We start from the raw sequence: 12682 nt of genomic DNA, 5'->3' as shown, positions 1-12682 counted from the left end.
ATTCAATACAAACTGTGAAGCAAATTGGTTTGTTCTACTTGCAAGAATCACGGTGCACTTGCGGCATTTGGAAAACTTCAGATGTTTTTCAACTAGGGCTGCATTTACACTGCAGATCTTGATGGTCAATTCCGATTTTGTGACTGTATCCGATTTTTTTGCTGACCTACTTACATCATCTATTGAAAGTGACGCATATCTGATTGTCTGCATTTACACAGCACTCGACAAAGGCACAATGACCAGAAGAGAAAGAAAAAAAAAAAGAAAAAAAGAAAATAAAAAAAAAAAGAGCGGGCGCTGACTGACAGCTGATAAAAAAAAAGAGAGCTCTTTTCTCTGTTCCTGTATTTAATCTGTTCGCAGGGTTTCATTTTTTTTTCTTTTTGACAATCTTTTTTACTATAGTTTACAACAGAAAAGTTCTCGTTTGGCCATCTTCTTTTAATCTAGGCATTTTTAAACCAGCAGGCATTTTACTGTAATGTCCATGGTGTGATTTATGCACGTGATGTATGCAATAGTTATATATTGATTACATGGCGAATATTGCGCTCTCTCTCCAGTTAACACTTAAATACTTGTGCTACATGACAAAAGCTTTTTTTAGTCTTCATCTATGAGATTTAAGATTTACAACTCAGCTGAAGTCTGTTCTGAAATTAAAGCATCAGAACTGACGTCATTCGCTATGCTTTGTAATGACGCGCGACTCGCATTGACAGGTGAAATTCCGATCTACCTGCTTACACTGCAGACACAAGGACACAGATCTGATTCATATCTGATAAATTTCCACATATGAAAAAGGCCTGAATCTGATTTGAGTAAATCAGAATCCATGTGATTTTTTCCTGCTTACACGTACATAGGTCATATCAGAGCTGTGCCACAAGATAGAAAAATAAATTAATTTAAAAAAAAAAATAAATTCGGAATTGAGTCCCGAATTATGCAGTGTAAATGTAGCCTAGCTGTACCTGGAAAATTGTCACGTGTGCGCCGCTTGCACACCATGTGCGTGTCGTGCAACTTACACCCTAAGCTTATTTGCATTCCTTCTAAGGCGTGCACTCAGCAGCCATATTTTAATAAAACTATAGAGCGAATACTGAAACTTCAAACCAAACTTTTTTTTTTTCATAATTGTTATTGTCAACGGTGTTCGGTCTATAAAAAAAAACGATACCAATTTCCTATGGGAACTTACTTTTCAAATTATATGTCTTTTTTGTTGTTCTGTATCTTTAAACTTTGTTTATAAATGCAAATGCAAAAAAACAACACAGGATCAAATTCAAAACTGTCTTTTTTGGTTTCCAACAAACAAACAAAGAGAATCAAATTACAAGTGTGAACACTCTGGTTTTTTTTTTTTTTGTAAACCCAGAATACACTGGTGACCTACTAAATATGCTAAAATATTAATAAAAAAATAAGAGCTTTCTGAATTGAAATAATGCAAAGATAATAAACACATCAGCCCGTGTCAATTAAGCTTTTAATAGCATTTTAAATACTAAGTAATAAAAAAAATAAAAGCCAGCAGTATACAATTCTTACTCTTCAGGATTCAATAAGCATATCATTCCAAACCAAGCCATGGTTACATCTTTAACAATGTAAACAAACCGAGCACCAAAACTAGCATCTCTACTTGCTCATAAATTACACTTGGACACGTTTTGTGTTAGTGTGAGTACAAATATGTGCTGCCTTGTGACTACACCCAGCTGGATATTGTGACAAATATGTGATCTGGAATGTTTGCAAAGGAACATTCCACTCGACACAGCATTCCCATCTAAAATGGGCAATTATGGCGTAACACTCTGAGACTGGTCTATTTCACTGAGGGAGTCATCCTATCTGAAACGCTCAGTTCATTAATTAACAATGCCTTATAAAAGCATTTAAAGTCTATTTAAAGCAACATGATAAAAGCAACACCTCAACGTGCCTGTTTCCCAGTTGTTCTGTCCACTAAGTGGAGCTAGTGCGCATCCAAATCAGACAGATCACAGAATGTTCTGTGCTGTGTCTGGCTGTGAAGTAAAGGCCAGTGAATCCTGACTGCAGCGACTGAACTGGGAACAAGCACTTCAGGTGCAAGTGTACAAAACAATGGGTGTCTGTGACGCCCACAAGGGCATGTACACATCTTAAACTGAACAATGAAGAAGTGAAATGCTAAGAGGAAGAACAAAAGGTTCACATTCATATTTCAAAAGGACATAATAAAGGTCAAAATAAATCTGTCATACAACACGCTGAATATTCACTGTTTTAAATTAGCCCCCTTTATTTATATTACTTTAATCTGTATTCAACTTAAAACTAAAGCTGGCCTTGCTTCATTAACTAGTGGAAAAACATAAGAAAGTACTGTAAAGAAGTCTTCAAGCAATGAGTCCGCCTACAAACTAAAATTAATAAACATAATTTAAAGTAAAGTTACATTTGTTATTTGGAGCACTTTCAATTTACATTCTTGAACACTTAACTTTTTAAATTTGTCTTGTGCATAGTGTAGTGCATATAAACAATGTCAAAGTACTAATATGCACAAAATAAAACAGTACAGGGTTTTCCTGTATAGAAAATTATAAAGCAGCTACCTCTGTCAAACTCTGTGCCATCACCACCAAGTGATGCTCAAGCTCCAGTCATTTTGGCCTTTGAGTTATTTTGCATAATAATATTATTTTACATAAGAATATTATTAATAACATTTGATAAATTTCTAGTTTTATTTTAATATGACCAATGTTATTATTTTTTAATTAAGGCATTTGCCAAGTGTACCTGTGCAAGTGCACAAGCTGCATTTACCTGTGATGAGCAAGTAAAGACCGGTGATGCTGTAGGTTACCAAAATTGTCAACTTTTGGAGAGCAGAATTCGCTAACAGTGACATTTGGTCTGTGATTGTCAGTGATATGGGAATTGACTGGTACACACAAAGTGGAGAATGGGATAATATAGAGCTAAACACAGGAGGGATGAATCGAGTCATCGTTTATAACTAATACAAATTCTTTAACTTTTATTTATAGTTTACAGAGAACATCACTATATTGTTTAGCACATCTGTCAGAGCCTAAACAGAAGCCTTGTCATCACTCAATCAGTATTTCAACTGCACGTTAAAACAGCTTGAAAATAAATGCCACAAATGACCAAACAAGCATTTACCTCAGAAAAGCCATTCAATTATATAAGTCAACAAGCTATTTCTAAATCTGGGCATTATGTCAAATGTGCAATTAATAACATTTTATTCATTATTCTAGTTTGTTCATTAATGTGTGAATAAATCTGTAACGATTGTCTTAAAAGCCATTGATACATTTTGAAACATTTTAAAAATATAGGCTTAGCCTTTTAAATTTAGTTTTGTTCTACTGATGTTTGCATATCTCAGTAGAGAATATATTTGTGGCTTGGATTGTTGTTTCACAAACATTTATGCCCATGATACCTAATAGGCGTGGGAATCTTAAGTGACTTCACATTCTAATCTGATTCCAATTCTCAGGGTCACACCAAGTAATGATTCAGCAGTTTGCAACACCATGCAGTAGATCTAGTTCAAGTTCTTTAATGAAACTGCGTTAAAGAACACAAGCCATGAGCCTTCACTCATAATGAAGTGTGCTGCAATGTTGACATACTATTCGGTCCATCTCCTTTAGTGATTCTAAAACCATTGGCACAACAGACGAGTAGCGCAGCACGGAGCCGCGTTTACGACAAACCAAGGTTTTGCTTTCAGAATTTGGCCAACACAACATATTAGAAGCACCTCGCCTGTAAATATACATCCGTCCAAATGAAGTGAACTCTGCAGCATATGCACGTGCACCTATCAGTACTTTTTTCCTTTTCAGAGCTCATGTCCGCACAGGCCCAAATCATCACCATCAAATTTTGTGAATTGACCAAGAATCATTAAGAGCATTGCAGGCGAATCATTAATTGCGATGCATCGTTTTTTTTCTCCCACCCCTAATATCTAATTATTATAACACCTCAGTAAATAATGAGTACATTTTAATTCATTTACTTTCTGCTGTTTCGTTGTATTTGGTCAACAAAAATTATTCCAAACAAAGCATCAGATCAGATTGGTGGTTTTAGTTTAGATATTCATGGTTTCATTTCATCAGTAGTCACACTGCTACACATTAAAATGGTTGCACAGAGAGCCAGTGTTTCCTCTAGGATTTTTTCCAGCTGTGGCGGCAGACTCTGTTGGGCCTTTTACACAGATCTACCAGCTACATGTGGTGTTATTTTATTGACAAATGTCGTGAGCGCAGTATTACAAATCGAGATCGCATTTATGTGATACGAGCATGCGAATCTCTGTGCTCGAGTGCCGATTTCCTCTGTTCGTGCACAAAACTTCTTGAGCGCCCTCAAATATAGGCAGCTCAAGTGCAGATTTTCTTGCGCGCCCTCAAATAAACACTGCTGAAGTGCAATTTAGTCCATTTATGCAACGAGTATGTCTCCAACATTTATTAGATTGACTAGGAATATTTGTAAATGTCTCCAATAGACCTACAGAGCGGCATTAATGCGTCCTGAAGTAAAGTGAAACGGTTATAAACTCCAGCAAGATAAAGTTGTTGTATGCAGAGCCATAGACCTTTAACTATAAATAAAAGATAATTATGGAAACGGTGTTCGTCATAACAGAAAGCTACGTCATGTTTGCTAGCATCATGCACTTGTCAGTCAGCACGCCACCTTAAAGGATTAAAAAAATAACACACAGCACTACTACGATTACAGAAAAGTTTGCACTGTTATAATTCACTTACCTACTAATACGTTTTGGTGCGATTATAACCCGCCATTAAAAAAAAAAAAAAAAACGACTGAATGTTTTGAATGAGAAGCTGTAATGTAGCTGTGGCGGGATAAATTTTAGTGTGGCGCCCCGCCATGGAAGAATGAATGTAGCAGAAACCATGAGAGCACATTAATACAGCGAGCTTTAAATACACCCAGCCAGTCATGTATATAGTTAAATATTGTTTCTAATAAACCTGAATATTAGATTGAAGTTTATTAAGTTTAATAAAACGCTAAGTTACTGTTGAATCTCATTCATGATCTTTACTAATATTTATCAAAGGCTCTGAGATTGCAATAAACTCAATTACCTTTAACACATTTTAAATAAAATGTTTTACTTGATGCAATGTGTTTTAAGCAGAAAAAAAAATGTCATGATACTGATCGTGTGATTGGTAGAAATGACGGAGGATTAGATACCTAGTGTTGCTCTTAAGTCTTTTAAAATGAAAGTCCTTAAAGAGGCACAGGAAACACCTCTGCTATTATTAATAGATAAATATATTAGCAATTCACCACCCACTAGAATAGCATATCAGAATAAAGAGGAGGAAATCTGACAGACAACAAAATATACAAAAAGTAACTTTCCTTTTAAAACGAAACCAAAATTTCATGCATTGCACGCACACACACACACACAAAAAATCTAAGATCTGCTAATTCAGTGCCAATATAGAACCATGATGTGAAACATGGTGACTTTGATGACACATAACAGTCATGATTGAGCATTCTGCCACTTATATGGTTGCATCTTATGAAGTGATCAGTTTAAGTTTCCTTGGTCCATGCCATGCTCATATTTGAGTTTTATTTGGAGTACACTTGCAACACACTAATAAATACTAAACACTCGTGGCTCTAACTCCCATGTTTTCAACTCCGGATAAATGCATGAATTAAAAAAATGCATTAAGCTGCTCTGGATAAAAGCATCTGTCAAAGGCATACAAGTAAATGTATAGCTAACATTTAAGGCTATATGATGCATTAACTGGTATCCGATGGCCATATGATGCATTAACTGTGTACTGTTACACTAATTATCAGTAAAAAACCACTTACATCAAAAGTAAACATGGGCTTCAGCCCACATTAAATGTGATTGCCGTGCCTCTTATCTGCATAAGCTTCCTAAGATCTCACCCTGTATAGCCACAAGCAGGGGCATATCACTTTTGAATGGTGGTATACATGCGGTTTTGACTTGCCCTCATCCCATAACCAGACTCTGGCAGCCATTGACACGTAAAATGCGTCTGTTGGCTTGGTTTGTGTGATCCAATCCAGTGACATGCACATCAGCATCATCTTTCAAGTGGTTTGTGACCAAATACAGTCAGAAGAAAGAGAGAAGTACAAATTTTATTTAAGCCTGACGACGTCTCACGCTTCAGTTTGAAAGAGGAATGTAGGGCAGATCTGTTCTAACGCTGACCCGTGACTCGTCCCATTACATTTTCCAACAGCTCTATTAGCTCATCCAGGCCTCTGAAGCCCAGGAACTTAACGAGGATGGCAGGGCTATTACATTACCATTACTTCATTCGGGTCGGTCTGCCCGAGGAAAAGCAACATGGCACACGCTCAGGTATCTGAGACTCAGGTTAGCTAAGTGACAATTACTTCAGCTCTAATTAAGCCATCTCCACTGGAGGCTGTGTCTGACCCTTACTAATTATGCATATATGTGGTGGCAGTGGCTTAATGCTTAGGGACTTGAGCTGTTAACACAAAGCAGACAGGTTCAACAGCAACAAAAATTGATCCAGGAGCTCTAGAGTTTCAGAGATCTCAGTCTTGGCCCATCAATAGTGACTAAGCCCAAACATCAAGAAGAAAAAATAACTGAAACTGAACTGCTGGCCTCATCAGCCAGCAAAAACAAATGTTCAACTAGGGCCTTAATATGCATCTCTAAAAACATTAGTGAGTTTCTTCACTTAAGCCGCAGGCTCTCTAAGACTGCTGTGCAAACAATAATGCTGATTGAACAGTTAAAAATACACCAGATACACAGAAAGAAAGTGGTACTACTTTGAAAGAAGCATTTAGCAGAAGTCGAAGGTGATGGAGATGACATCAACAAACTGCACACTGAACGAACAAACAGTCTCAAACTCAAAAGAACAGTAAAACATTTCATGTTGCTTGGCTGACTTACCCGATCAGATCATTTTACAAGTGCAACATTAAAGTTCAGTCTGAAGCAGGGTTTGTTTCTTCTTATTTATTTACAGCCAAATTAGCAAAGCCCTATGTGCAGACTTACAACTTTATAGTGACCAACCTGGGTCTAACTAAAAATCAGCAGGATCTATGGTGAATACAAATGTAATAATATGTACTAGACATGCAACGGTTCTTGGTAAAAAAAACATTTGTCCTCCCACGGTTCGGTGTGCCCTGTGATCCGCGGTTCAGAATATGCTTTATTAATATTGGTTTGTTAATAAAAACCATTGCAACAAAGCAAAAAACAAAAATCCACCTTTGTATGCTTCCGAATACCTTTCACATTCATTGCACGTGCGAAGATCTGTCCAGTCACCTCTTAGTATGTAAATATGTTGTTGACATCACGTTCCCTCACTTGTCTGTGTGTGTGTGTGGGGTTTCTGTGTGTTTCAGCATGGCAAGTGAAGGAGATACAGTGCAAATGTACAGGTGAGTCAGTGTTTCAACAGACACAATGTAAATTCAGAGAGAAAAAAAACATAAGGAATGCAGTTTTATTTTTGTCGTGGCAAGGATAGCCTATTAGTGGTCACTAACAGGCAGATTGAGGTCTTTCTCCAGACCCAGAAGCGTTCCATATGGACGAGAACATACAGCAGGTCTGTTACTACTGTGCACCTGCTGGGTGTTCTTTCGCACCCAATCACTCCCATTATTGACTCAGTTTACCTACTGTCTGCTAAGAACAGTTTTCTTCTCAACCGACTGTACCTGCTTTCACATTACACATTGTTTACCCACTATCTGCTATGAACAGTTTTCTTCTCAACTGACCGTTCCTGCTGAATTAAGAGAGAAGAGTCGAACGCTCTCTTTACTTAAGTTCCATTCACTACGATGGTGCTGATGAGTGAAACGGAGCTCTCTGGAATCATAATAAAATCATAAAGAAATCATAAATAAAAATGTGTTGTTACCTTGGTAATGAAAGCATAACGTAAACAGAAGTAATCAATACTTTAAACGTGCTCAATTATTAAGATGTGTTGACAATTATTAAGTGGTTGAGATGTTTAGTCAAGATGTAATATAGAAAAAGGGAAAATTTTAAGCTTTTTCTCTATCAAAATACCCTACTTTTATTTAATTAATGCAAGAATATGCAAATCTACAGTCATAAGTGTGAAGCTTTTGCATTGTCAGGTGTTTGTTACCAAATATATATGTTTATTGTTCTTTGAATTGTTCTGTAGGCATCTTTTTTCTAAGCATAGCACCGTACCATACTGTAGAGAATCTGTAATCCTAAAACCGTGATATATACCGAACCGCCAGTAGATAGAACCTAATATGTACATACAATTTTAAAATAAAATAAAGCACCGAAGCAGTTGTATGTATGCAAATATCCAAAAATATATAAGACAAAAACCATTTGATATAATAATCTAACTAACAAAGCAGAGTTTAAACATTTACTATACACCACCTCTTTTAGAGTCCCATATGGACTATTTGATTCATCTTCCAAAGTAATTTGTGCACTTCTGGCTGCAAGAAAACTTTTAAGGCACAATTCAGTGGTTTCTTGGGAGACTAGAGTAAAATGCATTGCTAAGCTCGTGAAATTTCTAGAAAGTGAGCAAATTGCATCAGCCACAGCTGGTAAACAGCGGTCTTAGTACCGTTTCTACACAATTACTGAAGAACAGATGTAATCAGCAAAGCTTTAACAGACCGTCATCGAATTACTATCTTTTAAACTAAAGCAAGAGTTTCAAGAACGTCAAAAAGAGAGGCCATCTATAAGATCTAATACACCTTCAACGCAAAATCTAATCCTGCCAGCTAATGGGACAAAAGAAAGCCGGATTTGGCCCTCTCTTTTCTCATAATTTAACCCCTCGCAGAATATGATAAAGAGGCCTGGAGCAGCTGCAGACTGACCAGTCCCCAAGCACACAATTAACAACAAAAGAGCCCTTTTAACGCATTGAGCTAATCAGCAGCCAGCCCACCACTGCAGTCCCCCTGAACCATCTGCAAGACGGCAGACCGTCTCAGTGATTGTGAAAAAAAAAAAAAGACTGGCACCATGCTATCATGTCCTAGGGTCAATGAAGCACATTGCTTAGCAACAGTCAAGCCCCCGTGCATGGAAACCAAAAGCTTTTGCTTTCAAAGAGCAACTCAATAAAGAGTGGACAAGGGAATGTGCTCCAAGATTTGATTACCAAATGGCCTCTGATTGTTCGCTGACCGCTGTAGGAAAAAGAGTGCATCAAGAGCCACCTAGTATAGGCCTTAAGTGATCAGCAAGTGACAAAAAGACTTTCCTACATTTTCACTTGTCTATAGACTACATCTTTACAAAGTGTGTGTGGTGTGATGTATAGACTATACATGATGTATAATGTGGTAAAGAATCCACAACATCACAATCGCTGAAGGAATGATACAAGTAGTATAATATGTTCACAGCTTTTCAAATAAACATTGAGGCAAAATGCTAGACAAAGTTGAGTCCCAGTTGAACACACAACTATAAACACACAATTATAAAAATTTAGGATTCTGCAATAATTTATGACACTGACATATAAAATGGATCGTTTTATCAACGTCAGATTTATATCATCTTCAGACTGTATAGTTTATAACTGGGGTCAAAATTTGCCTACTACAGGGATCGCTTTAATTAAGCTTGTAACTTGGTCAACATGATATTAAAATTAGTCCCATTTAATTCATAAATACATGCGGAGTTCAAAGATAAAGTTTATTGTTGAAATATTTAATCACTTACTTGGCCAGTGAAACACTTTGGTTGACATCATATATCTCTTGTCAGCCAACGCCTCTGACACTTAATGACCACATTACACAATCCAAACAATTTTTAGAATATAAAATGAAGTCACATCCTAAATTCCTTAAAATCACCAGAAAGGTTTCACATTAAAGAATACGTTGCAAATGTTTCACGTTCATTTACAGGAATAGTTCACAAATGACTATTACTTTACTCACCCTCAGGACATTACAGATGTAAGTGATGTAAGGGTATAAAACAAGAATATATTAAGCTAAAACTGTGGTCCTTTTTTTATTTAAAACACGCAATTCAAAGGCTATTCACAGACAAAACTATTGTTACTACTACAAAACAAATTTATTGGGGCTTCTAATGATACAAAACGGTCTACTTTTTACAACAACATTAACTTTAAAGCCTCTGCAAACGGTCCTGAGCATGTTCACAAGAGTCAGGAGTGCAAACTTTCTGACTTGTAATGTCATTTGCATGAGTGTTCAGTGTTTCCTCTAGGATTTTTTCCAGCTGTGGCGGCAGACCTTTTTTTTTTTTTTACACAGATCTACCAACTACCTGTGGCGTTATTTCAATGACAAATGTTGTGAGCGCAGTATTAGAAGTGGAGATCGCATTTATGTAATAGCCTACAGCATGCGGATCTCTTTGCTTGCGCGCCGATTTCCGCTGCTCATGCACAAAACTTCTGGCACGCCCCCTTAAATATAAGCTGCTTCAAGAGTGCGCAGATCTTCTTGTGCGCTCTCAAATAAACGCTGAAGTGCGATTTAGTGCGTTTATGTCTCTAGCATTTATTAGATTTGCTAGGAATATTTATGAATGTCTCTAATAGACCTACATAGCGATATTAATGCATCCTGAAGTAAAGTGAAACGGCTATACGTCGTGTTTGCTGGCCTCACGCATCATGCACCTGTCAGTCAGTCAGCACGTAACTTTAAAGGGTTAAACAAATGACGCGCAGCACTACTGCGGTAACAAAAAAGTTTGCGCTGTTATAATTCACTTACCTTTAAATACGTTTTGGTGCGATTATTACCCGCTATTAAAAAAATAAAATGTTTTGAATGAGAAGTTGTAATGTAGCCGTGGCGGGATGGAATTTGAATGAATGTAGCGGTCACCATGGTGTTGTTGTTTAGTTCACTGCTGCATCCAAAATGATCACTGCGTTCAAAGGCTGCGTTTACGCTAGTGTGTTTTGTTTTAAATAGTGTTTTAGAACAAACAAACAAAAAAAACGCCTCGACTGGCATTTTAGCTGCATTTCAGAAGAAAGGGTCTCTTTCCACATTATACAGCAAAAATGTACAGCTGCATGATATAGGACAAATATACGATTTTGTTGAGTATTATGATTACAATTATTCTTACAATATACTGTAACATTTGCCTAGAAGTTTCCCTAAAAGATTTTTATCACCCATGTTTTAAATACCCATGTATTTATGTAATGATATTGAAATATACAGGTAAAATATATATTTTTAGATCCAATTAATTCAGACTAAAAAACCATGCCAAGGTGAAAACATTTAAGGCTGATTTATACTTCTGCGTCAAGTGCACACATATGTGTATGCTCTGTGCTGCCTTAGCACAGTTGCATAGCCCTTGCCGTGGCCGACCTCTCAAAAAATGTAACTACACGTCACAATGATGCATAGCACAAGCTCTGTGATTGGTCAGCTTGGTAGCTGTGACAAGTGTGGGCAGGGCTGAGAGCTGAGCGAACCCGTTGGAGTGAGTGTTTACAAGTGTCGTGTCCCAAAAATTAGTTCTAGATGAAAACTGTTGTTTTGCGTTTACCTTATTATTAAAGTTGTTGCACGTCCACCGGTTTTGCCTACTTGTACACTAAGGTAGTGATCAAAAAAAAAAAATGTAACACCCGCAAAGAAAAACGACACAGAGAAACATAAAATCCTACTGCCGGAAGTGTTTTTGCAAAGCAACACAAACAGTACGCAGAAGTATAAATGTACAACTATGCGCAAGGCAGGCACCGTCCATCACATCGATCACTCGACACAAAAGTATAAATCAGCCTTTAGTCTTCTTAACATGATGAATGAGTGAAAACCTGATTGGCTGTTTTTCATTCATCTTCACTCCGCCATTAGGCCGTTTTAGCCAATAGCAGAACAGCAACTACTGGGGAAGTGTGGATGAAGATAGTGAGGCCCCATCTGATTGGTCAAATTTAGATAAACAACCAATGCATAAAATAAATGTAATTTATCACACGTCTGCGATAAATATGCTGCATATATTCTTAATCGCAACAACAATTTTACGATATATTGTGCTGCCTTACTCACTGGGCATGCACATTACTCCGTGACCCATACTTGCAGTATATCGGTTGTGAAATTGTCATGTGAGAGGGAAAATGATATGCAATTTTCCAAAAAACAAGTCAGTGAGCTATTGTGGATAGCTGCGCATGTATTTAAGAAGTTTGTGATTCAGTCTGTTTATGCCGAAATGGAACACCAGCATTTCCAAACTAAAAAGGGGTCTCCACTCTGTTTTTGCAGGTCAAAGATTCTTTACTTATGCATTTTAAAATGAAAATGCACTAGTGCAAGCGGCACCCAAGTACCACTTCTATAAACAACACAACATGCAACTCTCTCACATGCAAACAGCATCAGCTCACATGTGAGTGCTTGTGTGTTATATGACAAGAAGCTTGCACTTGACTTTTGTCATTGCACTCAGGACTTATTGTTTTGCAGAGGATGTGAATTAAATTTAAGTCATCAATGGATCAACAAGAGCTGAAAAAAGGTATTAATT

The 12682-nt window shown here is 37.1% G+C and overlaps 1 protein-coding gene across 4 annotated transcripts in view; it reads right to left on the bottom strand.

Annotated features, from left to right (window-relative positions):
- Window positions 1–12682, bottom strand: part of kat6b (K(lysine) acetyltransferase 6B) — a 45303-nt gene that overhangs the window by 27540 nt on the left and 5081 nt on the right. The window lies entirely within an intron of this gene.

Source organism: Danio aesculapii, chromosome 13 (assembly GCF_903798145.1).
Source record: "Danio aesculapii chromosome 13, fDanAes4.1, whole genome shotgun sequence".
Taxonomy (NCBI): Eukaryota; Metazoa; Chordata; class Actinopteri; order Cypriniformes; family Danionidae; genus Danio; species Danio aesculapii.
The sequence above is the reverse complement of the archived record's forward strand: the minus strand, read 5'-3'. Positions and strand labels throughout refer to the sequence as shown.